General features: G+C 36.4%; 1 protein-coding gene across 1 annotated transcript in view; it reads right to left on the reverse strand.

The window, feature by feature from the left end:
• LOC102502365 (polypeptide N-acetylgalactosaminyltransferase 13) overlaps positions 1-24331 on the reverse strand; it is a gene marked incomplete at its 5' end in the record, with an annotated part of 208087 nt that overhangs the window by 141136 nt on the left and 42620 nt on the right. The window lies entirely within an intron of this gene.

Here is a 24331-nt window from a genome sequence, read left to right on the forward strand (position 1 = left end):
GTCAAATGAATTACTCCTTAATGAAGATTGCCTTGGGCATTCGCCTTAAGCCTTGAGCTCTGACGCTTTTTTGCAATAATACATTTACTCTTTGCAATTATGAAACAAGCAGCAGTTATCAGCTTATTCTAAGAGTTAGATGTTCTGAATTTTGGAGAAAAAGTTAAAGGTATTTCAAATTAGTTCTCACTACTCTGAAAAAGACACCCACATATTAAGATCTCCTTGTTGTTGATAAAGACAGGCATCATTCATAGTACATCAAATAGTACATAAACATTATTTTGTCAAAATTAGATTTTATTTTCACTTTTTTCTAAATTAACTCTTTAGAAATTGAATTCTATTAAAATTCTACAGGAGTCAATTGCAATGAAAAGAATATTCTTAAATAATAGAAATATAGGAAAATTCCTAGAGTAAAAATGTGATTATTTTTAAAAATAAACTTTATTTTATTTTATTTATTATCATTATCTTGGAGAGATTTTTCCTATAGGGTATGTGTGCTTGCCAGAGAGACAGAGTGACAAAAAGAGAGAAATCAACCGTTAGGGTGCTTGGCCATGCCACAGTCCCTCCTTCATTCTCCTCTTGGGATTTTGGGCATGCATGCACATGCATCCAGCATGAGTTTCAAACCTCCGGGTCCAGGACTTGAACTTCAGTTGAAAATATGAGAGTCCAGTTATGTAACCATTTTACCATCTGGTGGTCCCAAAAATTGTGGTTACTTAATAGATTTGACTTTCATTGCCAGAGGGCACACATACTTACCAAAGGGAAAGAAAAGGAAGAGAGAGAGAACACCTCCAAATGGGTCATGGCCGCATTGCAATCCTCTCTCCATTTCTTCTCCTGTCAGGATTTGGAGAACACACGTATGGGCACCTGGCATGTTTGCAAGCTTCTGGGAGTGGGGATTTGAACTGAGGTCAGCAAAATGGGAATTAGGATCCCCATGCACAAGGCTTAACTGCTGTGTCATGGAAATGGTCCAATAGAGTTTTCACAAGATAATTTTTTACTATTGTAAACCCTTTTTCAAAAACTTGCAATATTTTTGTTTCTGGTATATTCAATGCCTTGATTAAAGTTTTATTTTGTAAAGCATTTTTATAAGGAAGTGGCATAATGTTATAAAGGGAATATTTATGATGAGCTTTCCGTTTCTTCAAGTCCTCATAATGGTTATAATGATGAAAAACGAAGTGTCTAGACATATTAATTACTTCAAGTCTACTGTTGTCACATTATCTTTTGTCCTTGTAACTCTTCAGGCTGAGGTAGGAGAATAATAAATTGTAAAAACAAAGCAAAACAAAAACAAAACCCCACAACTGTATTATATTCCATTTGAAATTATATTATCACAAAGGGAAATGGATTTTTAAATGGTCAGTAAGAACTCAGAATGGGAGGAAAATTTACATTGTTTGAATTTAGGACACTGGGCTAACTCTGGGCCTGATAGTTAAGGCAACCAGATCCCACATGGCAAACTGTGTAGTTCAAGTCCCAAACCCAGCCACTTGAGAAACATGCCAGTTTCTGACAAAAGGAGGGGGAGATGGAGGAGAAGAGATTGTGGTGTGACCATCCCCTATGGAGGATGCTTAACCCTCTCCCTTTCTCTTTGTCTCCCTCCTGTGAACACAATACGCCCTTAGGCAAATTAAGAATTAATAAATAACCTTAGCACATACTTCATTTTATTTGAATCTGCATAATTTTAGGTAAGTTATTTGGGATCCCACAGCTGAGGCAAAGTAAAACGGGAGTTAGAATAAAGCCTGAATTTCGATCGTTAGTGTAGTCTGAGTGAAAAATTAGGATCCTATTAAGATCTGTTTCACAGAGTTCTGGATGCCACAACTGCACAGCCAAACTGCTGGTCCCTGAATATACAGAAGTAGCCGGGAGGAGCACAGAACCTGGAATCAGACCAGCTTCACTCTCAATTAACTGCAGAGTCCAGTCAATTAAAAAATAACAATAGAGAGAGATGTGTATACATGTGGGAGGGAGGTGAGGAGTGTCTGTCCTATTTTACCACGCTTAGCTTTGGCCAACAGTTAGGAGACATGAGGACACTTGTCTGTTTGTTCCATGGCCTTTATGGTTGTCTCCTCCTTCAGCTGTGGAAGAAGGTGATCTGTCTCAGCATTCACTGAAATGCTATCCTAATGATTCCAGGGCCCCACGAGTGGGAACAGGGGCTCTAGCACCTCCAGCATTTTCTGCTTCCTTGTAATAGTGAGCATGTACTGGTCATTCTTTCTGAATTTTAAGTGTATTTTTGAATATTTTTCTGATGAGACTTCTGGGTGAGAGTGTATCTGCTTGCCTTGAGGATAAGTATTTATCTTCTGCCTGGCTGTGCAATATGATCTTCGTTTTCCATTTGTCTATTTTTTTCTTGTGTGCACACCCTTTTCGCTGGAGATCCTCCTGTTGGTGTATGGAAGAGGTGAAAGGTCCACGTATAGTATTTGTCCTCTGTTTTAAAAATGTGAAGGCCTAGATTTCCAGAGAAATCAAACTTGCAAAGAAAAAAAAAAATAGTGGTTAAGGAGGCTGGTCCTGCATGGCTAACTATGCAGTTTGAGTCCTGAACCCACTGGCTTGAAAAACACACCAGGAGGACCAGCAGTTAGCGTAATGGCTATGTCACTGGACTCCCACGTAGTCAACCGCGGTTCGCATCCCGGCCCTGGTGGCTTAAAACTCACGCCGGGTGCGTGTGCGTGCGTGCCCAAGAACCCGAGAGGAGAATGGAGGAGAAGGGATTGCGGCATGCCCATCCCCCCTGGGGGGTGATTTCTCGCTTTCTGTCTCTATGTCTCTCTCTGTCTGTCTGGCGAGCACACGCACCCTATAGTGAAAATCCCTCAAAAAAAAAAAAGTAATATTCAATGATGGGGACCAACAATTAGTGTAATGGCTATGTCAACTGGACTTTCATGTAGTCGACCACGGTTCGCGTCCTGGACCCAGTGGCTTTAACTCATGCCAAGCGTGTGTGCGTGTGTGCCCAAGATCCCGAGAGGAGGATGGAAGAGAAGGGATTGCGGCGTGGCCGTCTCCCCTGGGGGGTGATTTCTCGCTTTCTGTCTCTCTGTCTCTCTCTGTCTTTCTGGCGAGCACATGTGCCCTATAGCAAAAACCTCTCCAAAAAAAAAAAAAAAAGTAATATTCAATGATGAACATGGTGGGTGCATAGATTGATGAGTAAAGATTAATTGCATTTGTGTACAGTATTGATAGGAGAATCTAAAAATAAGACCATTTTCACATTCTCCATGTCACACCATTTTAGAACATAATAATGCCACTGTTGGTGACAGAGCAAGAGGAACTTTGTGGACAACAGTAGATGACAATAGCAAAATGACTGGAAAACCAGTGGGCTATAATTTGTGAGATCAGACCTGCTCAGCAATTCCACGCTGGTATATACTATAGACCAGTACTTTTCAGATTTTAATAGCCGTGGGAGGGTGGATTCAAATGGAAATTCTAAGTCAGTAGATATGGGGGTGGAGTGGCATTTTGAAAGTGCCAGGTGATGCTGATGCTGTTAGTCCCTGGACCACACACTCTAAGTACCAAGCCCCAGAGGATATCTTGTCCCTGTGCACCAGAAGATACAGGAATGAATGTCCACAGCTCCGCCATTTGCAATAACAGACAGTTTGACTATACAAAGGTTCAAAATTGGTAACAGGGATAAACAAATTACACTGCAGAACACTAGGCCATAGTGAAAATGAAATCAGTGTAGATGAATATAAAAATATAATACTGAGTAAAAAATAAGTTTCAGAGAAATACATATAAAATAATTCCAGGTACGTAAAAGATCAAAAGCAGACAAGCCTAAGTGTGATAAATCAGTAAGGAACAAAAACAATAAAATGTTTATCACAATACTCAATGCTTAATGCTGCTAGCATTAAGTCTAGCAGCAGAATGACCAAGATGATACAATTAGAAAGAAACACATAAATTTATCTTTAAAAAAGTTTCTAGAGGGTGTGTATACTCCTCAGGGAGGTGGGGGAAGGAAAGAGAGAGAGAGAGGATAAAGTAACCCCATGGGCCATGGTCATGCCTCAATCCCTTCTCCTCCATTTCTCCTTTTGGGATTTTGAGAACACACACATACACAAGTCTGGCATGTTTTTCCAACTGATAGATCCAGGACTTGAACTTTTTAACTAGGCATGTGGGATCCAGCTGCCTTAATCACTATGCCACTTGCTGGACCCAAAGTACTTTTAAGGTACAATTAATACATAGTTTTAAAGTGCACATTAGGTAAAAAGGTATTTATTTTCAGACTATTCTTTAAACTGCATTTTATCATATAAATTCTATCTCTTTATATGAGTAAAGATAAAAACCTCTACAGCATATACCTAGTATAAATACAAGTATAATATAAATAGAAAAATGAAGTTAACAAAATAAAAACAAAGAGGAATCTAAAATACATGGGATTGTATCTTGTATCACAAATAATAAAATCAGAAGGGAAAACTTAAAAGAGAAATTCTTTCAAGGTGATATGATCAGACTTACAGCTTTCTGGTGTTCTAATGTGACCCAGTGGTAGACTCTAAATATACAAAGGAGCATAGAAAATGCAAATCAAACATCAATAGTACTTATGTAGTAAGAATTCAAATTGCAATAATATAATATCACTGATTAAGGTCATTTGCGCAAGTTCTGGAAACCAGACAAGCAGAACAGACTTTATAATGTATTATTGAAATTAGAGAGTGCTCTCATCCAGTCCTCTCATGCAAATAAAGTGCACTTCATGTCCACACGGAGTTGGGCCCAAGGACAACGGGTAAGAGATTTCTTTAGCAATACTGTCTTAGTTCCTCTCTAGCACCAAATTCGTATTTCACTGCAAATCCCAACATAGATCATCACAGAGACAACTTAAAAAACTTAACCCCAACAAAGAAAACAAAGTCATGTCATGTGTTACCAGTTACCCTCCCAGACTGGAGAGCCCTCTAGCAGTAATCCACTGGAGTACCAAATTTAAGGCAATAGGCACTCCTGATGGACAAGCAGAATGGCTTAGCTGCAAAGTGTGCCCTCAGCACCTCAAAAATTTACCCACTGCAGAGAATTAGTTGGTACTGAGCTTCATATGCTAGAGAATATTTTCCAAAGATAATATTTATTTTGTCTTTCTATAGTTAATTTTAAATCCCTCCTTCTTACAGGTGTTATAATAGAAACCATATCTTAATATTAAGGTCAGTTCTTATTTCAGATAATAAAGCTAAGTTCTATTTTATTTTTTGGAAGTATACAAAGACATAAATACTGGTTTATTAAAGGATAGAGACAAGGATTTTAGTTTTTGTCTCTGCCCAAAAAACTAAAAAAAGGTTATGTTAAAAATAGGGTGGGCCCAGCTACAGTGGTGTAGGTGGTGAAGATTTGGAAAGGTTCAGGGGTCTCTGACTTTCTCTGTTTCCCTCTTTGCCTCTTTCATAAAAGAAGCAAAAATAAACTTACAGAAAAGATAAAGCTGTCTTACCAAGTATTCATATTGAAGCTGGCAGAAATTACTGGTTCTCCGAGGGGGAAATTTTGATCTACATGTAGAAATTACAGATGTAGCAAATTAAAATGCAGGGATTCCCTGTTAAATATGAGTTTCAGATCAATGCTTAATAATTTATTAGTATAGATACGTGCCAAGTACCACGACACAGTACATATATTAAAACATTATTACTTTGTAAAGATTTATTTAGTTATTTCTTCTGAAGGAGAAGGAAACAGAGAGAGGAGCCTGACAGGGTGCCCATGGCGTGACTCACCCCCAGCCTCAGCACACCCACATCATGGGCACAAGCGTCTGAGCTGAGACCTCCGTGTGGGTCCAGCACCACACAGGAGCTGTGCTCCTCTCTGGCCTAACATGAGAATGTCACTTGTTGATCTGACATTGACATTTAATAGGGTGGCTTGTTTGTTGTTTTCTATTTTGTTTTCATTTTACTGAATTTCCAGAGAAATGATATTAAGAACTGCAGTGACTCTCATTTTATTTATTTATTTATTTATTTATTTTAAAGTGAAAACTGCAAAGCTGAGTCTTTCTCTCTTTCTTCCTTCTTCTTCTTCTCCTCCTTCTTTCTTTTCTTTTTGTTTCCCTAATTGCCAGAGGGCACATGCACTTGCCAAACACAGAAAGAGAGAAAGCATTTCCTAGTGTGGTATAGCAATGCCCAATAATTTTCCTTCGTTTCTCTATCTGATCAGGATACTGGGAATGCGCACACACAGAAACACACACACCCATGTCCAGCATGTTTTTTAAGCTGCCAGGCCAGGACTTGAATTGCAGTCATCCATTTCGGATCCAGTGGTCTATGCACAGGGCTTAACCACTATGCTATACAGCTGGCCCAGTGTTGTTTCGTTTGTTTGTTTTTTTGTTTTGTGTTTTTTAAGTTTTGCTATAAGGTCCATGCACTTGCCAGAGAGAGAGACACAGAGACATCAAGAGAAAGGGAAAGTGAAAAATCAGTCCCCAAGGAAGATAGCCATGCCGCAACCCATTTTCCATTCTTGTCTGAGACTTGGGGCATGCACCTACACACGCCTAGCATGTTTTTCAAGCTGCCAGGTCTGGTACTCAAACCTGCAGTTGGCTGTGTGGGATCAAGCTGCCTTAATATCCATGCCACCTATTGGCCTGACCCAGTGACTTTTTAGAATTACAAGATACAGTGTTTGAAAAATCTGTGCAGCTATTCTTGGGGCCAGAGGGGAAACAGTGGGACCAACCAGGGGAGATAAAAATCAGATAAAGCAGGTACCCAGAAGATGGCATAATGCTTACATTGCTGGATTCCCATGTAGTCAAACGCAGTTAGCGTCCTGAACTCAGCGACTTAAAACTCACGAGGTGCGTGTACGTGCATGACCAAGATCCCAAGAGGAGAATGGAGAAGGGATCGCAGCCTGACCATCCCCCATGGGGAGTGATTCCTCGCTCTCTATCTTTCCATCTCTCCAGTGAGCACACATGCCCTAGAGCAAAAATCTCTAAAAAACAAAAAAAGAAACAGAACCAAAAACCACATCAAGTAATTCGGATTAGATTGCAGTGTTTCTCAAACTTCAATGTGTGTAGGAATCACCAGAGATCTTGTTAAAATGCAGACTCTGATACAGCGGGTCTGGACTGCACATGACTAATAAACACAGAAGATGACAATGCCACAGAATAGGAGCTTTCCTGCACCTTAGAATCACCTGGTGGGCTGATTCAATGCTCATTCTGCCCTCAGAGTCTATTTCTGTTAAGTGCCTTGGTGCTGCATATTTTGCTGGCTAGGACCACACTGAGGACTATGGGATTTAAAAATGAGTTACCCTCGGGAATCAGCAGTTAGCGTAATGGCTATGTCGCTGGACTCCCACGTAGTTGAGCGTGGTTCGCGTCCCGGACACGGTGGCTTAAAACTCACGCCGGGCGTGTGTGCGTGCGTGCCCAAGATCCCGAGAGGAGAATGGAGAAGGGATTGCGGCGTGACCATCCCCCCTGGGGGGTAATTTCTTGCTTTCTGTCTCTCTGTCTCTCTGTCTGTCTGGCGAGCGCACTCACCTTATAGAGAAAACCTCTAAAAAAAAAGAAAATTTTAAAAACATATACCTGGGTGGGAGGGGACACAAAATTAATACCCGTGCAAAGTACAAGTGAAGTAAAGTCAGTTCCCAGACTAAGGTTGAAAACTCAGATCCCCAACAGGAGCAAGATCTGTGCCCTCCAAGGTTTACCTTATTTACCTTTATATATCCAGGTGTATTTGAGAGTCTTAATCTGGAGGATCCAAATCTACTTCCCTTAATGTGGAAGTGGTGGAGAACTCTGGTTACTGAGCTTAGCTCATTTTGAATAACTGTGTCTCAAATTGGGGACAGGAGCAAAGCTTTCTGTTTGAGATAGCCATGAGCCCCTAGGTGGTACCTTTCTTTCCTGGGAGGATGGTGGGCCTCACTTCTCAGGCTTAGGTTTGGTATGAAGATGTTTAAACTGGCCCTGATTCTCTGACATGAAGTACGTTTGATTTTCTTCCCTAGACACTGCCACAGGGAGCTAAAATGCCTGAAGATGTGGTCTCACAGACATAAGGTGGCAGAGATTCTGACTAAAATAGAACATGCCACCACATGCACAGCTCAGAGAAGAGGGTTGTGCTGGGGCCCAGTCAACAGAAAGAAAGGAAAATAAGGCCAACTCTCAGAGGGTATGGCACCCCACAAATAAGACTGAGTTTCTTCATTTAAATTGTCCTCTATTTCTCCAGAGACAGTCTGGAGACTATGTCCAGGACATAGTGGCAGAGCTAAAGAACCCCCACATCTTAGCCCTGCCTGGAGTGCCACCTGACCTCACTGCAGGGGTGGGGAACAGCCAGCCCCAAGAGCTCTGTTGTGATTGGTGGCCTTGTCTTTTGTTTTGTGCAACAGAACTATCCTGTATCTGGCCCCCTATCTGAGTTGAGGTCAGGGTTTGCCTGCTGGTTTTCCTTACTATCTCTGCATCCTACTTCCTTTTCTGTGGCCATTCTAGTTTAATCCCTTAAATCTGGAACTTAGAAGAGGATTGATTTCTTCCTTTCTAGAGGAGTATGAGTCCCTCATGCAAACCAGTCTACCTCATCCCTGAGGCCAAAGTTGTATAAAAGATGCTGAGATAGCATTTCCTAAATCACTCATGAAACACTTTTTAAAATAAGTGATTTAAATATATCACAATATCAATATGCAAAACATCCACATTGTACTGCTCCGTAATTTCCAGTGGCTAAAGATGAGATTCTATCTATTAAAAAATAATAAAACAAATTTGTACCCATTTCATATATTTTCTTTTACCAAAACAAAGACTTTAATTTCTAAATTTCCAGAAAACCTGGTCATTAGATTTATTTTTCCAAATTTTTAGCCATATAATTACATATATTTGTGGGGCACAATGTGATTTTCAGTTACGAATACAACATGTATTGATTAAATCAAAATACTTAGCATAGTCATCATCTTAACCATTTGTATTGGGAACATTCAAAATGTACTTTTTTAGCTACTCTGAGATACACAGTACATTGCTGTTAACTATAGTTACCCTAATATAGTTTACAGTTGTAGAATATGTTCTAACTGATCTGTAATGTCGTTTCTCTTAAACAACATTCCCCTATTCCCTCTTCCTCACCTTTTCTCAGACTCTATTAGTCATTCTTTTACTCTTTCCTTTAAATGAGGCCATTCTTTTTAGTTTCCACTTATATGAGTAAGAACATGAAGTATTTCTTTTTCTGTGCCTGACTTATTTCACTTAACATAATGTTCTCCAGGTTTGCCTATGTTGCCTAAGGGACAGTGTCTCCACACTTTTCTGTAATGGCCGTATTAATTTACCATTCCACCAGCAATGTAAAGGAATTTTCCTTCTCTGCACTCTTGCCAGTATTTTTTTTTTTTTTAATAATCACTCCTACTGCAATGAGCTGATATCTCTTTGTGGTTTTGATTTGCATTTTGCTGTTGATTAATGATGTTGACCTTTGTAATTTTGAAGATAATAAAAGCAAGACATAGAGACTAAGACAACAAAATATCTAATAATAATAGAACGAAAAAGAACCAAAATGTTAAAGAAAAAAAATACTAGGTTGTTAGAAAAGACTTATTTTTCTATGTAAAAATGTGTCATGACTTTTTAGATAATCCCATATTAAGAAAATACTGTAAAACATGTTCTAAATACTCTTTGAAAGCATAAAACAAACCAAGACAACAGACATCATAACCTGAGTATACCAATTTTAAAGACAAGAGGTCAAGAATAAAAACACAAAAGACAATGTTAAACAAAATCATATTTATCTGCTTTCTACCCTGAGTCAGAATTCTTCAAACCAAGGTTGCTACTAATATCTAGTTATGTTTGCATTTTTGTTCTCCTGGTTTCTGAGAGCAAGACTCTTATCCTTTCTGTTTTGGAGTCTTGTCCCCTGTGCCTTGTCCTAATTAAAAAGGCCTGAGCCAAAGGAACACATACTCTTCACTGAATGCTGCTGAATCATCCCATTCATACAAGATAATCAAGTGGTAGAAAATGTTGTCATATTTCAAACAATTTTTGAGATGCTAGTTATTTTATAAGAAACAGAAGTTAGCTTTCAAATGAAAGATTCTTTTAAATTGCTAATTAACATGAAAATGTTAAATATTTGTGAGATTAAATCAACTTCTCAGAATTAAAATAAAATCCTATATGTTTGGAAGATAAGCTCAAATTCAAGATTTCTAGTTTATTTTCTTAATTTAAAAGCTAGAGTCCTAGGAGCAGCAGATGGTGTAGTGGTTACAACAGGTGGACTCCCATGGAGCAACTGTGGTTTGAATCCCAGACCTGGTGGCTTGAAAATCACACCAAGCACATGTACATTCATGCCAAAAATCTCAAGAAGAGAATGAAAGAGAAGGAACTGCAGTGTGGCCATCTCCCCTGGGGGGTGATTCTTAATTTATCTCTCTTCATCTCTCTCTACAGGAAGTACACATGCTCTATGGAAAAAAAAAAAAAGCTACTAGAGTTCTAGACATTGGGTCCTGGCCTCTTGTAAATTTCACAAATAGAAACAAAATCTTCCATGAATTCCAAATTTGTGTATATAAAATTGTGTGTGTGTTTGTGTATGCACACCCATATATATGTCTGGGATAAATTTCATGTACTTTTCAGATTTTAAAACAGTTAGTCCCTTTTTGCCAAGATGGCACTGAAAAAGAAGAAGAAAACTCCTGCTCCTTTTAAAGCTGAAGCTAAACTTGACTTTGATGGCCAAGAAGGCAGTGCTGAAAGGCATCCACAGCCACTGAAAAAATAAAAAAGATCCATACATCACCCATCTTGCGGAGGCCCAAGACTCTTTAGCTGTGGAGACAGTCCAAATATTCTCAGAAGAGCGCCCCCAGGAGAAACAAGCTAGACCACTATGCCATCATCAAGTTCCCCCTGACTATCGAGTCTGCCATGAAGAAGACAGAAGACAGCAATATACTGTGCTCATTGTGGATGTCAAGGCCAACAAGCACCAGATCGCACAGGCTGTGAGGAAGCTCTATGATAGTGACGTGGCCAAGGTCAACACTCTAATCAGGCTGACGGAGAGAAGGAGGCATATGTGTGACTGGCTCCTGATAATGGTGGTTTGGCTGTTGCCAACAAAATTGGGATTATCTAAAGCAAGTCCAGCTGGCTAATTCTAAATTCAAATGCACACCTTTTCACCATTAAAAAAAAAAAAATTGCTATCTCTGCTCCATGTTAATAAACATTGCATTACAGAAAGGACACAAAGACAGAAAATGATAATTCATCCTCCCCAGAAAAAGGTGGCAACACTGCAATCCCTTCTCCTCCATTCTCCTTTCGGGATCTTGGGCATGCACTTACACACACCTGGTGTGAGTTTCAAGCCACCATGTCTGGAATTCGAACCATAGTCAACTATGTGAGAATCCAGCAACATAGCCATTATAGCATCTGCTGGTCCCCAGAATTATATTCATATATAAAATAAAATGTAATTTATTATACAAAATTTTGTAACAATTCCATTATTCATCAATAACATTTTAAATAAATTTTCTTTTTTTCCTTTTTAAGAGAGATTTTGCTACACGGTGCGTGCGCTTGCCAGAGACTCAGAGACAGAGAGACATAAAGAGAGGTATTACCCTCCAGGAAGTATAGACACACCACAATCCAGTATTCTCCGTTTTCCTCTTGTTATTTTGGGCATGCAAGCACATGCACCTGGCATGAGTTTTAAGCCACTGGATCCAGGAATCGAACCAAGGTCGACTATGTGGGAGTCTAGTGACATAACCATTATGCCATCAGCAGGTCCCTTAAATTACTTTTCTAAAAATAACAGAATACATACATTTGTATGTATAAAACACCTGACCCTTGCTAGTGCTGCTTTATTGCTTATTCCAGATATTTATATTATTTGCAAGTCATTAAGTCCAAAGTGAGTCTCAGATACAGTCCCCATGTCTTTACGTGCATTTCTCATTAAGGCGTACCAAAATTCTCTGAGGTAAACATAAAATTCATAATTATTGATGCAGAAGCTGAGGTGAAAGGGATTATACTACTTTTCCAGAGTTACATAGCTGCCAGTGGACTACAGTTTTACTTTTATATTAATGTACATTTGGTCACAAATTTAGGCTGTAATATTTTCTCTTAATATTAATGTCAATTTATGTAGCAGACAAAAGGATGAGAAGAAAGAGCAATTACTGGTTATGTTGAACTAAAACAGGATAGGTAAAAGATGGTATAATGAAAGTAGTTAGAAGCAAATACAGGAAAATAGTGATCACTTGGCAAGGTTCCTAAGAGAGGCGACAGGAAGAAGACTGAAAACGGGCAGCTGACCGAAGCTCCACCTGAAAGACAGCTGTACTGTTCCAGATCTTTGTTCATTCGTGGCCAGTGCGCTTCCTCACGGCCTAGCCAGGCTGGCTCCTATGTTACAACACTAAGATACCTTCCTGCTCTTGCACCTCCATTCCTTCCTGTCCCCTTCTCCCATAATTGCCTTCTGCGGGTCCTTGTACCAGTCTCATTTTTCTCACCTACCTGGAAAACATTTCAGCAAGTGAATTTACACTGCCAGTTGTTAATACCTTTCCACTCAGATGTTTTTCTACTTATTGTCTTTCTCATCTACATTTGAGGCTTTTCCAGAAAGAGGTCAACAGTGCCAAAATTAAGCAGGAAATCAAATAAAGAGCAACAAATGCTGGCAAGGCTGTGGTGAAAAGGGAACCCTCCCACACTGTTGGTGGGAATGTAAATTAGTACAGCCATTATGGAAAATGATATGGAGGTTTTTCATATAGAACTACAAATAGAACTTCCATATGACTCAGTAATCCCACTCCTTGGTATTTATTCAAAGGGTAGGAAAACAGAAGACACTTGCACATTCATGTTTATTGAATCATTCTCAATTGCTAAGGCATGGAATCAACCTAGGACTGGTGACCCAAAAAAACGTGGCATATATATATATATATATACCATGGAACACTACTCAGTCATAAGGAAAAATAAACCCAGTCATTTGATACAAATTCTAATTTTTCCTTGGCAATGAAGAAATTATAGTTTCATTGTTAAAAGTTGGTACTACACTGGAAGGCCATTAACTTGAGATAAATATGTTCTAATTGAATATCATACATAGCTAGCAGGGAAAAAAGACAGTCTTGAAGAATAACTGCCTTTGAAAATGTCCCTTATCAGATACAGATTCACAGTATTCACAGAAACAATAGTTTAATTTGAGAGTTTCATTATTGTTTTCAAAAATAAGATCCATGGAAATGGGAAATATTTTTACTTGATAAGATTTCATCTGATGTGTGTGTTTTATTGTTGTTGAACACATGAACATCAAGATGTTGACCACCATACAACTATTTGGCGGACATAAACATAGATAAGAAAAAACTGTGATTTCAAATTTAAGGGTAGAATAAATACTGACTACAACAGAGATCACAGAAACGTAATGAAAGGAGAAAGGCAGTACATAGATGTCTGCTGCATATATTATCTCTAGAAGTAGTATTTCATACTGAAAGATAATGTAATTTATAGGTATGCAATCATACAATGAAGTAATGAGTACCTTTGATTTTTTTGGAAGCAAATATTATCTTATGATCATGTCTACTAAGTCCTCCAAACTTATAAGGAAAGCTATCATTACATTATAACCTACAATATTTTAGTTTAAATGAGAATTTTTTATGACTTTTCATTTTAATACAACTAAGGTAAAGCATTTTTATCATTGTCAGAGAAGGTACAGTATATTCAACAATAAAATAAATGACACTGTAATAGTGAATACTGGGGTCATAGGTGGCGTGGTGGTTAAGAGTGCTGGACTCCCACATGGTCGACTGTTTCTGAACCTGGTGGCTTGCTTTCTTGTTTTCTCTCTCTCTTTCTCTCTGCCTCTCCCTCTCTTTCTCTCTCTCTCTCTTTCACTCTGTCCCTTTCTCTGGTCAAATTAAAATCAATCAATAAATAAAGTTAAATAAAATAATATAAAAAATAGTAAATATCACCCAGGGTGTATGTGGTGTGGTGGTTAAGGTGCTGGACTCCCACATGGCTGACCACAGTTCGAATCCCAGACATGGTGTCTTGCTTTCTCAATTTCCCTCTCTCTCTCCTATCTCTCTTGGTTCAGTTAAAATAATAATGATGATAATGATGAATTAAATCAAATAATTATTTTTTTTGAGACTTTTTTGCTATAGGGCGCATGGGATCACCAGACAGACAGAGAGAGACATAGAGACAGAGAGCGAGAAATCACCACCCAGGAGGGATGGTCACGCCACAATCCCTTCTCCTCCATTCTCCTCTCGGGATCTTGGGCACGTACGCACACACGCCCGGCATGAGTTTTAAGCCACCGGGTCCGGGACTCGAACTGCTGTTGACTACGTGGGAGTCCAGCAACATAGCCATTACGCCAACTGCTGGTTCCCAAATAATTATTTTTTCAAAGAAAACAAATAGTCAATATCTTCCAAACATTTTAGAAACTGCCAAATAATTAAATGACTAAGTAGATAATTTTTACTTATGTGAATAAATTGTTTATTTTCATATGGAATATACACAGACACGTACACACACACACACATATACACATATCAGAACTTAATCTTTTTAGAGTTTTTCTTTTATGTCTGCTATAACTTAGAAATTGAGTAAGTTTACATTGTGTCTTAGAAGTAAAAGTCAAAAAAGCCCTACCACAATCCAAAGATATCAAAATATGTTACGGAATGGAAAACAGTCATATTTCTAGGTCAATATAATGCTTAATATTGAAATAAGGCTCAGGTTTGTTTTTTTCTAGACTAAAATACCATCAGAACCACTTTCAGGTTAAAATGGAATCTAAGTATTAAGAATTTATTACAGAAGTGAATGGTGGCACATTCTTCAAGTAACATTCACTGTTTAGTTATTTGCACAATCATTTGTATAAATTGTGTATTGCGTTCATTTTTCCTAAGATTTTAAATGTAAAACAAAAGCTTTTGCTTTTAAAATGTCTATTTAAATTTATTTTATGTACTTTAAAAACATATTTTTATTAAAGGATTATTTTATTTAACTTTATTTATTTTTAATTTGACCAGGGAGGGACAGAGTCAGAGAGAGAGAGAGAGAGAGAGACAGAGAGAGAGAAATGAGAAAGCAAGTCACCAGGTCCAGGACTCAAACCATGGTCGGCCATGTAGCAGTCCAGCACTCATAACTACCACACAACCTGCTGGCCCCTATTTTATGTACTTTTAAATTCTCAAATTCTTATTCTATTTTCTTAATTTTCTGTAAGCTACACAGATTGCTTTAAATAGAAATAATTAAAATAAGGTATATGTTTCCATTGAAGTTCATTTTTCCATGTGCCTCACTAATATTTAAGAAAAAAAAGTGCTTGTGGCATCAGGAAATAGCTGTATTTAGCCTTTATTTTGAACTTTACCGGTATAATAAATCAGCTACACTGGACATTTCATTGGATTATTATTTAAAATACAAATTAAAACTTAGACATGTAGGCCCAAATTTAAACATTTGATCATTCCCTGGATAGTCAAATCCACTAATCTTGACCTTTTCTGTAGTTTTTCAGATCATATTTTAATCAAATAACTTCCGACCTTCTTTAAGAAACCACATTGTGGTTTCACCTATAAAATTACTAACCCATTATTTCCCTCTTCTTTTAACAGGTATATCATTAACTAAATTTTGTTATCACATTTCTTAAGTTTTTTTAATGGTTATTTATTTATATCTGAGAAAGAGAGAAACCCCCATCAGAGTCTCAATGCTGTGACCCACCTCCTGCCTTCATCCAACCCTGGGTCATGAGCATGCACACACTGGCTGTACTCAGGGAGGTCTCCAGACATGAATTTAGAAATTTCTATGTTGGTCAGACATTCTGAGCATTGAATTTTACCACTACTTTTACTATTACTATACAGTACCCCCCATTAGGTTCTTGAAGGTGTTTAGGAAAAATAGCTAAATTTCAGTGAAGATATATATATATATATTTTTTTTTATTTTATTTTTTTTTAGAGTTTTTCTTTTATGTCTGCTATAACTTAGAAATTGAGTAAGTTTACATTGTGTCTTAGAAGTAAAAGTCAAAAAAGCCCTACCACAATCCAAAGATATCAAAATATGTTACGGAATGGAAAACAGTCATATTTCTAGGTCAATATAATGCTTAATATTGAAATAAGGCTCAGGTTTGTTTTTTTCTAGACTAAAATACCATCAGAACCACTTTCAGGTTAAAATGGAATCTAAGTATTAAGAATTTATTACAGAAGTGAATGGTGGCACATTCTTCAAGTAACATTCACTGTTTAGTTATTTGCACAATCATTTGTATAAATTGTGTATTACGTTCATTTTTCCTAAGATTTTAAATGTAAAACAAAAGCTTTTGCTTTTAAAATGTCTATTTAAATTTATTTTATGTACTTTAAAAACATATTTTTATTAAAGGATTATTTTATTTAACTTTATTTATTTTTAATTTGACCAGGGAGGGACAGAGTCAGAGAGAGAGAGAGAGAGAGAGACAGAGAGAGAGAAATGAGAAAGCAAGTCACCAGGTCCAGGACTCAAACCATGGTCGGCCATGTAGCAGTCCAGCACTCATAACTACCACACAACCTGCTGGCCCCTATTTAATGTACTTTTAAATTCTCAAATTCTTATTCTATTTTCTTAATTTTCTGTAAGCTACACAGATTGCTTTAAATAGAAATAATTAAAATAAGGTATATGTTTCCATTGAAGTTCATTTTTCCATGTGCCTCACTAATATTTAAGAAAAAAAAGTGCTTGTGGCATCAGGAAATAGCTGTATTTAGCCTTTATTTTGAACTTTACCGGTATAATAAATCAGCTACACTGGACATTTCATTGGATTATTATTTAAAATACAAATTAAAACTTAGACATGTAGGCCCAAATTTAAACATTTGATCATTCCCTGGATAGTCAAATCCACTAATCTTGACCTTTTCTGTAGTTTTTCAGATCATATTTTAATCAAATAACTTCCGACCTTCTTTAAGAAACCACATTGTGGTTTCACCTATAAAATTACTAACCCATTATTTCCCTCTTCTTTTAACAGGTATATCATTAACTAAATTTTGTTATCACATTTCTTAAGTTTTTTTAATGGTTATTTATTTATATCTGAGAAAGAGAGAAACCCCCATCAGAGTCTCAATGCTGTGACCCACCTCCTGCCTTCATCCAACCCTGGGTCATGAGCATGCACACACTGGCTGTACTCAGGGAGGTCTCCAGACATGAATCTAGAAATTTCTATGTTGGTCAGACATTCTGAGCATTGAATTTTACCACTACTTTTACTATTACTATACAGTACCCCCCATTAGGTTCTTAAAGGTGTTTAGGAAAAATAGCTAAATTTCAGTGAAGATATATATATATATATTTTTTTTTATTTTATTTTTTTTTGGAGAGGTTTTCGCTATAGGGCGTGTGCGCTCGCCAGAGAGAGACAGAGACAGAAAGCGAGAAAAAAAATGCAGGTAAACTCTTGTACTATGTAAATAATACGGAAATATGAACAAATGTATACTAGCAAATTCCACATATATTTGAAATGAGTGGAGTCCTTAAAAGAAAAAGAAGACATAAAATTTTACTAAAGAAGTTATAGATAATCCAAGTAATCTTATCTTTACTTAAATACAGAGATCTTCTAATACAAAAAAACAAAGTCTCATATAACTTCTTTAGGAATTTCTACCAAACATGAATCAAAGCAAAACAAAAATAATACTAACCTCATAAACTCTTAAGAAATTTAAATAGAAGTTAATTCTTCCTGAATGGTTTAAGGGCAGTGTTACCCTAAGCACAAAAACAATACTACAGTGTTCTTCAAGAGCAAAGATGCAAAAGATTCTAAGAATTTTTTGGGACCAGTAGTTAGCGTAATGACTATGTTGCTCCCATGTAGTCCACTGTGGTTCGAGTCCCAGATCCAGTGGCTTAAACTCATGCCGGGCATGTGTGCATGTGAGCCAAAGATCCCAAGAGGAAAACGGAGGAGAAGGGATTGCAGTGTGGCCATCCCCGCTGGTGGGTGATTTCTCGCTTTCTGTCTCTCTGTCTCTCTCTGTCTTTCTGGCTAGTATATGTGCCATATAGCAAAAACCTCTTAAAAAAAATATATATATGTTTTGGTAGGAGAAAGATCAACCTGAATGAGAGTCTACCTCCCACTCAATGTCAGAGTAGTTACTGTCCTTTTCAGTCTACTTAGTCCATTCTAGGGATAGTCACTTTCAGGGACAGTGGACTTGATGCTTTGCAAGTATAATGAGCATATAATTTATTATTCAAATCAGGACACTGCTGTGAGTGAAAGAGAATGCTAATAATAATTATACTTTGACCTGATCTGTAGCCTAGTGTTTAAGGGAACCAGATTCCACACAGCAAATTGCAGTTCAAATCCTGGTCTAGTGGCTTGAAAGACACACCCAGCACATACGTGTTTGTGTCCCATATCCCAACCAGATGGGAAACTGGAGAAGATATTGCAACATGACTACCCTTGGGGGAGGTATATTATCTCTCTGTCCTTCTCTGTCTCTGTGTCCTTTTCTACCTTTCTGTCTCTCTCTCTGGTGAGTATTTTTGCCCTCTGGTAATGAACAAAAAGAGAGAGAAAAGATTACACTAAGATAAAAAGCATAGATCAGGACTGTCCCAAGCAAATAGGGATGTATAGTTACCTTTCTCCAAAGCTCCCTGTCCCTTGGTTGGAATGTTGCATATTAGAAATTTCTCCTGCTAGGTTTCAATCTAAATCTAAATATTATGTGTAATTATTCTTTGATGTGTGAGTGTGCTCATGATGTTAGAATTCTAGAGTTAGAAAGATCTGATAAGAAAACAAATCCAACCACATTCAATTCAGATTAGAATATCCCTAAAAGACAAATATCTAGTGTCTACTTGAGTATTTCTAGGGACAGGAAACTTACAGTATTGGAAATCATTTCATTATATTTCTGTAAAGTTTCTTGATCTAAAATTTAAAATTGTCACCTATAGTTCTTATTTTCTGAATCTCTAGAGCTTAGACAAATGTCTAATCTCTTCCATATAACAGACCCTTTTGATAAAAACACTACCCTCCCACACTTACTTCCAAATAAAAACCCCATTCTGCTCATTGTTGTCCATATTGCAAAGTTCAAAAGAATTATATGCAGTTAATTTGGTGTTCACTATAATAATCTGCAAACTTATCCAGACACTTGAAGCTATGTTCTTTAATTCCAGTAGAAGTGTTTATTGAAAATATACTTAAACTAGGGACCAGCAGAAGATATAATGGTTATGTCACTGGACTCCTCCGTAATAGACCATGGTTCAAGTCCCAGACCCAGTGGCTTAAAAACTCATGTCAGGTATATGTGCATGCATGCCCAAAATCCCACGAAGAGAATGGAGGAGAAAGGACTGCTGCATGACCATCTCCCTAGTGGTGTGCTTTGTCACTTTCTGTTTCTCTGTCTCTCTCTATTACTCCGGCGAGTGCACATGCCCTATACCAAAAATCTCTAAAAAAAAAAAAGAAAAAAAAACAAACAAAAAATGTATTTAAACTATACTGAAATAATAAAATTTCCTAGATTATTAAATTGTACAAAATTTGTAGGTCATCATAGTTTTCAAATTTATTATTTTGGGCCTACCCAGTGACATGGTGTTAAGTGCAGCTGGATCACACTTTGCTGAATGAGTAGTTTGAATCTCAGACCTAGTAGCTTGAAACACACTCTAGTTATGTGTTGGTGTGTACCTCAAATCCTTGAAGGAGAAATAGAGGACAAGGGATTTTGTGTAGCTGTCCCCTATGAGGGATGCTTTCTCACTCCTCTTTCTTTCTCTTTCTCTAGCAAGTACATGCACCATCTATCAAATTTAAAAAGAAATTATTACTCTGTTTCTATTGTGAAACTTTCCTACTAAGAATGTATGTACAAAGTTTACAAAAAGAAAACATTAAAAATCAAAATTATTGCATAACAGAACTCATTTAGTAATGACAATTCTGACAGAATACCTTTCATCAATAAGACCATCATAACTGAACTTCATTTTCTTATTTTAATCATATAAATTAGAAATATTTAACTGTTTGAGACATTCTATAAGTGTTCACACATGTTTAGAATATATCTGAATCCAACTTAATAATATTATATGGAATTTAAAATTCATTTACTAAAGTAAACTGACCAAAGGTAAAGGCTAATGAAAGTATTTTACTATTTTGTTACTTCAGCTAAATTTATTTGTAAAATATAACAATCTGATCATTTTAGCATGCTTCCTATAACTAAAACATAAACATTTCTTGACAGTTAATACAAAATTAATACTTATCTTACTCTGTTCTAATGAATCCTGTATATATGTGCACATGCTTAAAAAGAGCTTACATTCCCAGGAAACTGACAGTTTCAAATGTTGATAATTCCACATTTATAGCATTTCTGATAAAGTTATGCACAAGGCTATTTATTAAGTAAGCATCCTATCTTCTCGGAAATTGTTTTCTCTTCCCTTTGCAAAGTCATGGCCTTGTCTTCCTGCTGTGCCTCTTCATCCCATCCCTAGTGGTGTGCTTTGTCACTTTCTGTTTCTCTGTCTCTCTCTATTACTCCGGCGAGTGCACATGCCCTATACCAAAAATCTCTAAAAAAAAAAAAGAAAAAAAAACAAACAAAAAATGTATTTAAACTATACTGAAATAATAAAATTTCCTAGATTATTAAATTGTGTATTTAAACTACACTAAAATAATAAAATTTCCTAGATTATTAAATTGTACAAAATTTGTAGGTCATCATAGTTTTCAAATTTATTATTTTGGGCCTACCCAGTGACATGGTGTTAAGTGCAGCTGGATCACACTTTGCTGAATGAGTAGTTTGAATCTCAGACCTAGTAGCTTGAAACACACTCTAGTTATGTGTTGGTGTGTACCTCAAATCCTTGAAGGAGAAATAGAGGACAAGGGATTTTGTGTAGCTGTCCCCTATGAGGGATGCTTTCTCACTCCTCTTTCTTTCTCTTTCTCTAGCAAGTACATGCACCATCTATCAAATTTAAAAAGAAATTATTACTCTGTTTCTATTGTGAAACTTTCCTACTAAGAATGTATGTACAAAGTTTACAAAAAGAAAACATTAAAAATCAAAATTATTGCATAACAGAACTCATTTAGTAATGACAATTCTGACAGAATACCTTTCATCAATAAGACCATCATAACTGAACTTCATTTTCTTATTTTAATCATATAAATTAGAAATATTTAACTGTTTGAGACATTCTATAAGTGTTCACACATGTTTAGAATATATCTGAATCCAACTTAATAATATTATATGGAATTTAAAATTCATTTACTAAAGTAAACTGACCAAAGGTAAAGGCTAATGAAAGTATTTTACTATTTTGTTACTTCAGCTAAATTTATTTGTAAAATATAACAATCTGATCATTTTAGCATGCTTCCTATAACTAAAACATAAACATTTCTTGACAGTTAATACAAAATTAATACTTATCTTACTCTGTTCTAATGAATCCTGTATATATGTGCACATGCTTAAAAAGAGCTTACATTCCCAGGAAACTGACAGTTTCAAATGTTGATAATTCCACATTTATAGCATTTCTGATAAAGTTATGCACAAGGCTATTTATTAAGTAAGCATCCTATCTTCTCGGAAATTGTTTTCTCTTCCCTTTGCAAAGTCATGGCCTTGTCTTCCTGCTGTGCCTCTTCATCCCAACCTGGTGCATTGTTCAGCATTCTTTCTTACTGAAGACTTGCAGCAATAGTCTTGTCAACTCATTATAGAATTGACTAATGATATCTAATAAAAATAGAATTTTTATTTTCTATATAACTTTTATTAGTGCGTTAAAAGAGAGCTACTCCCAAGGGAATTTCATTTATTAGGGTCTTGAGATAATCTCTCATTTAGAGTATAATGTCTTGTAAGAAATCATGTGCTTATTTTTATTTTGTTTTTCCAAGTGACTGTATTTAGAGACCTCAACTTTGCACATCGACGAACTTCAGGCTACCTTATAGCATGATTGCACATTAAAAAAGACTAGGTTTTGGGACCAGCAGGTGGCACAGTAGTTAAAACGCTGGACACTTCCCACATGGCTGACCATGGTTTGAGTCCCAAACATGTCGTTTGCTTTCTCTCTTCCTCTGTGTGTGTGTGTGTGTGTGTGTGTGTGTGTGTGTGTGTCTCACTACCAAATTAAAAATAAATGGATGAATAACTAAAATGAAATAATTTTTAAAAATACTAGGTTTCCCAGTTCTTTACAAGTCATTTTAATTTTGTTCACCTTCCTAAAAGTATATGGAACAGAGCCACTCCAGAATTTAGCTTATGTTTTACTTAAAATAGCAACAAGATGAGTATAACATTGAACAAAATCAAGACAGGGACCCAGGAAAATATGATCCACCAGAACATCTAATATTAGAGACCTAGCCTCATAGTCTCAGAAGTAAGAAATACGCAGTGTGTGGCCACCTGGACACCAATAGCTTTGTGTAAAAGAGTGCCGCTGTGTCAGTGTGATCTACTCAATTCATTTGAGAATTAAAATCAAAATGCAATAGAATTATATTAAGTTATATTAAATGTATATTATAATTAGATAAATTTAAGCTCTTAAACTTTAGCTATGCTAGAATTAAGTAATGAAACTAGGGCACTGTCAACTAGATGAAGTAGTTATATAAAGCCTCCGTATGTACTTGAATTATATTTGGTTCATATTAGTATTATTAACAAAAAAAAACTCTCAATCAACTCATGATGAAAAATCCATGCATCTTACACAAATGGTCCTGATCATTTGCGTCAATTTGAAATTTTTTGAAATTTCAAACTTTGACTAACTCTATAAGCCCTGGGAAAAATAAATAAATTGTGACCTATTCAATCTAATGGAGATAAACCTTGTTAAAAGGAAATTTTAGACTATTTCATTAGTTGCATATACAAAAATAATTAGACTAGAGCTATATATATTTTAATCCATGGAGAAGCAAAAACTATGTATGAGTAATTTGGGTATTTGAATCCTAGAAGGTAGTAATTATTCTCTGAATAAATCTAAACTACAACTTAAATCATATTCACTCTAGAAATAATTGGAAAATACTCAGATTTATTAATGATAAAACTTTTTTGGGTATGCAGAAAGAGGAAGGGAGGGGATCAGAAAAAAAAAGCATTAATTGACACAAAAAGATGATAATGTGTAAGGTAATGTCATTGTGTTGATTGATAGGCACTGCATGTGCGTGCATGCCCAAAACTGAAAGAGGAGAATGAAGAACAAGGGATTGTGGCATGGCCACCATCTCCCATCCCACAGCAGGTGATTTCTCACTTTCTGTCTCTGTCTTTCTGTCTCCCTATGTCCTTGGTGAGTGCAGTGTGCCCTAAAGAAAAAAGGTCTCAAAGTAAATACATAAATAAATAAAATGTTTCTACAACAAAATAATATTTTATTATATTTTCTTTTCTATGGGGATTTTGAAGTTCCTTATTTTCTTATATATGTGTATGTATCTTTTTATCTAAGCAAATGCATAAAAAAGGATTTCAAAGATTTACAAAGATGATTGAGAAATATCTTTTATTTGCCTCTGACATACATAATAAAACAATAGAAAAGTTCATAAATTTAAGCTCAACGAACCCTAGAAAACAAAACCAATCAAATAATGATAACGATAAACAGACATACTCCGTATATTCACATAGTTTAGTGGAGGGAATAAAATATGTTTAAATACATATGTGTTACAATGGAAAATGCATAGAAAGCCATTGGAGTCCCTGGGGGAAATGATCTCAAATACAGTACATAGATGATGAATAGGGTGGATGGTAATGGTATTTTATGCAGAGGTGACAGCATTCACTAACCCTCAAATAATGTTTTAGAGATTTGCAAGAACTTAATAGTGGAACAGAGTATGTTGATCAGGTTGATCATGGGACACTGAATGTACTTCCA

This window comes from Tupaia chinensis, unplaced genomic scaffold (genome assembly GCF_000334495.1).
Source record: "Tupaia chinensis unplaced genomic scaffold, TupChi_1.0 Scaffold143714_1, whole genome shotgun sequence".
NCBI lineage: Eukaryota > Metazoa > Chordata > Mammalia > Scandentia > Tupaiidae > Tupaia > Tupaia belangeri.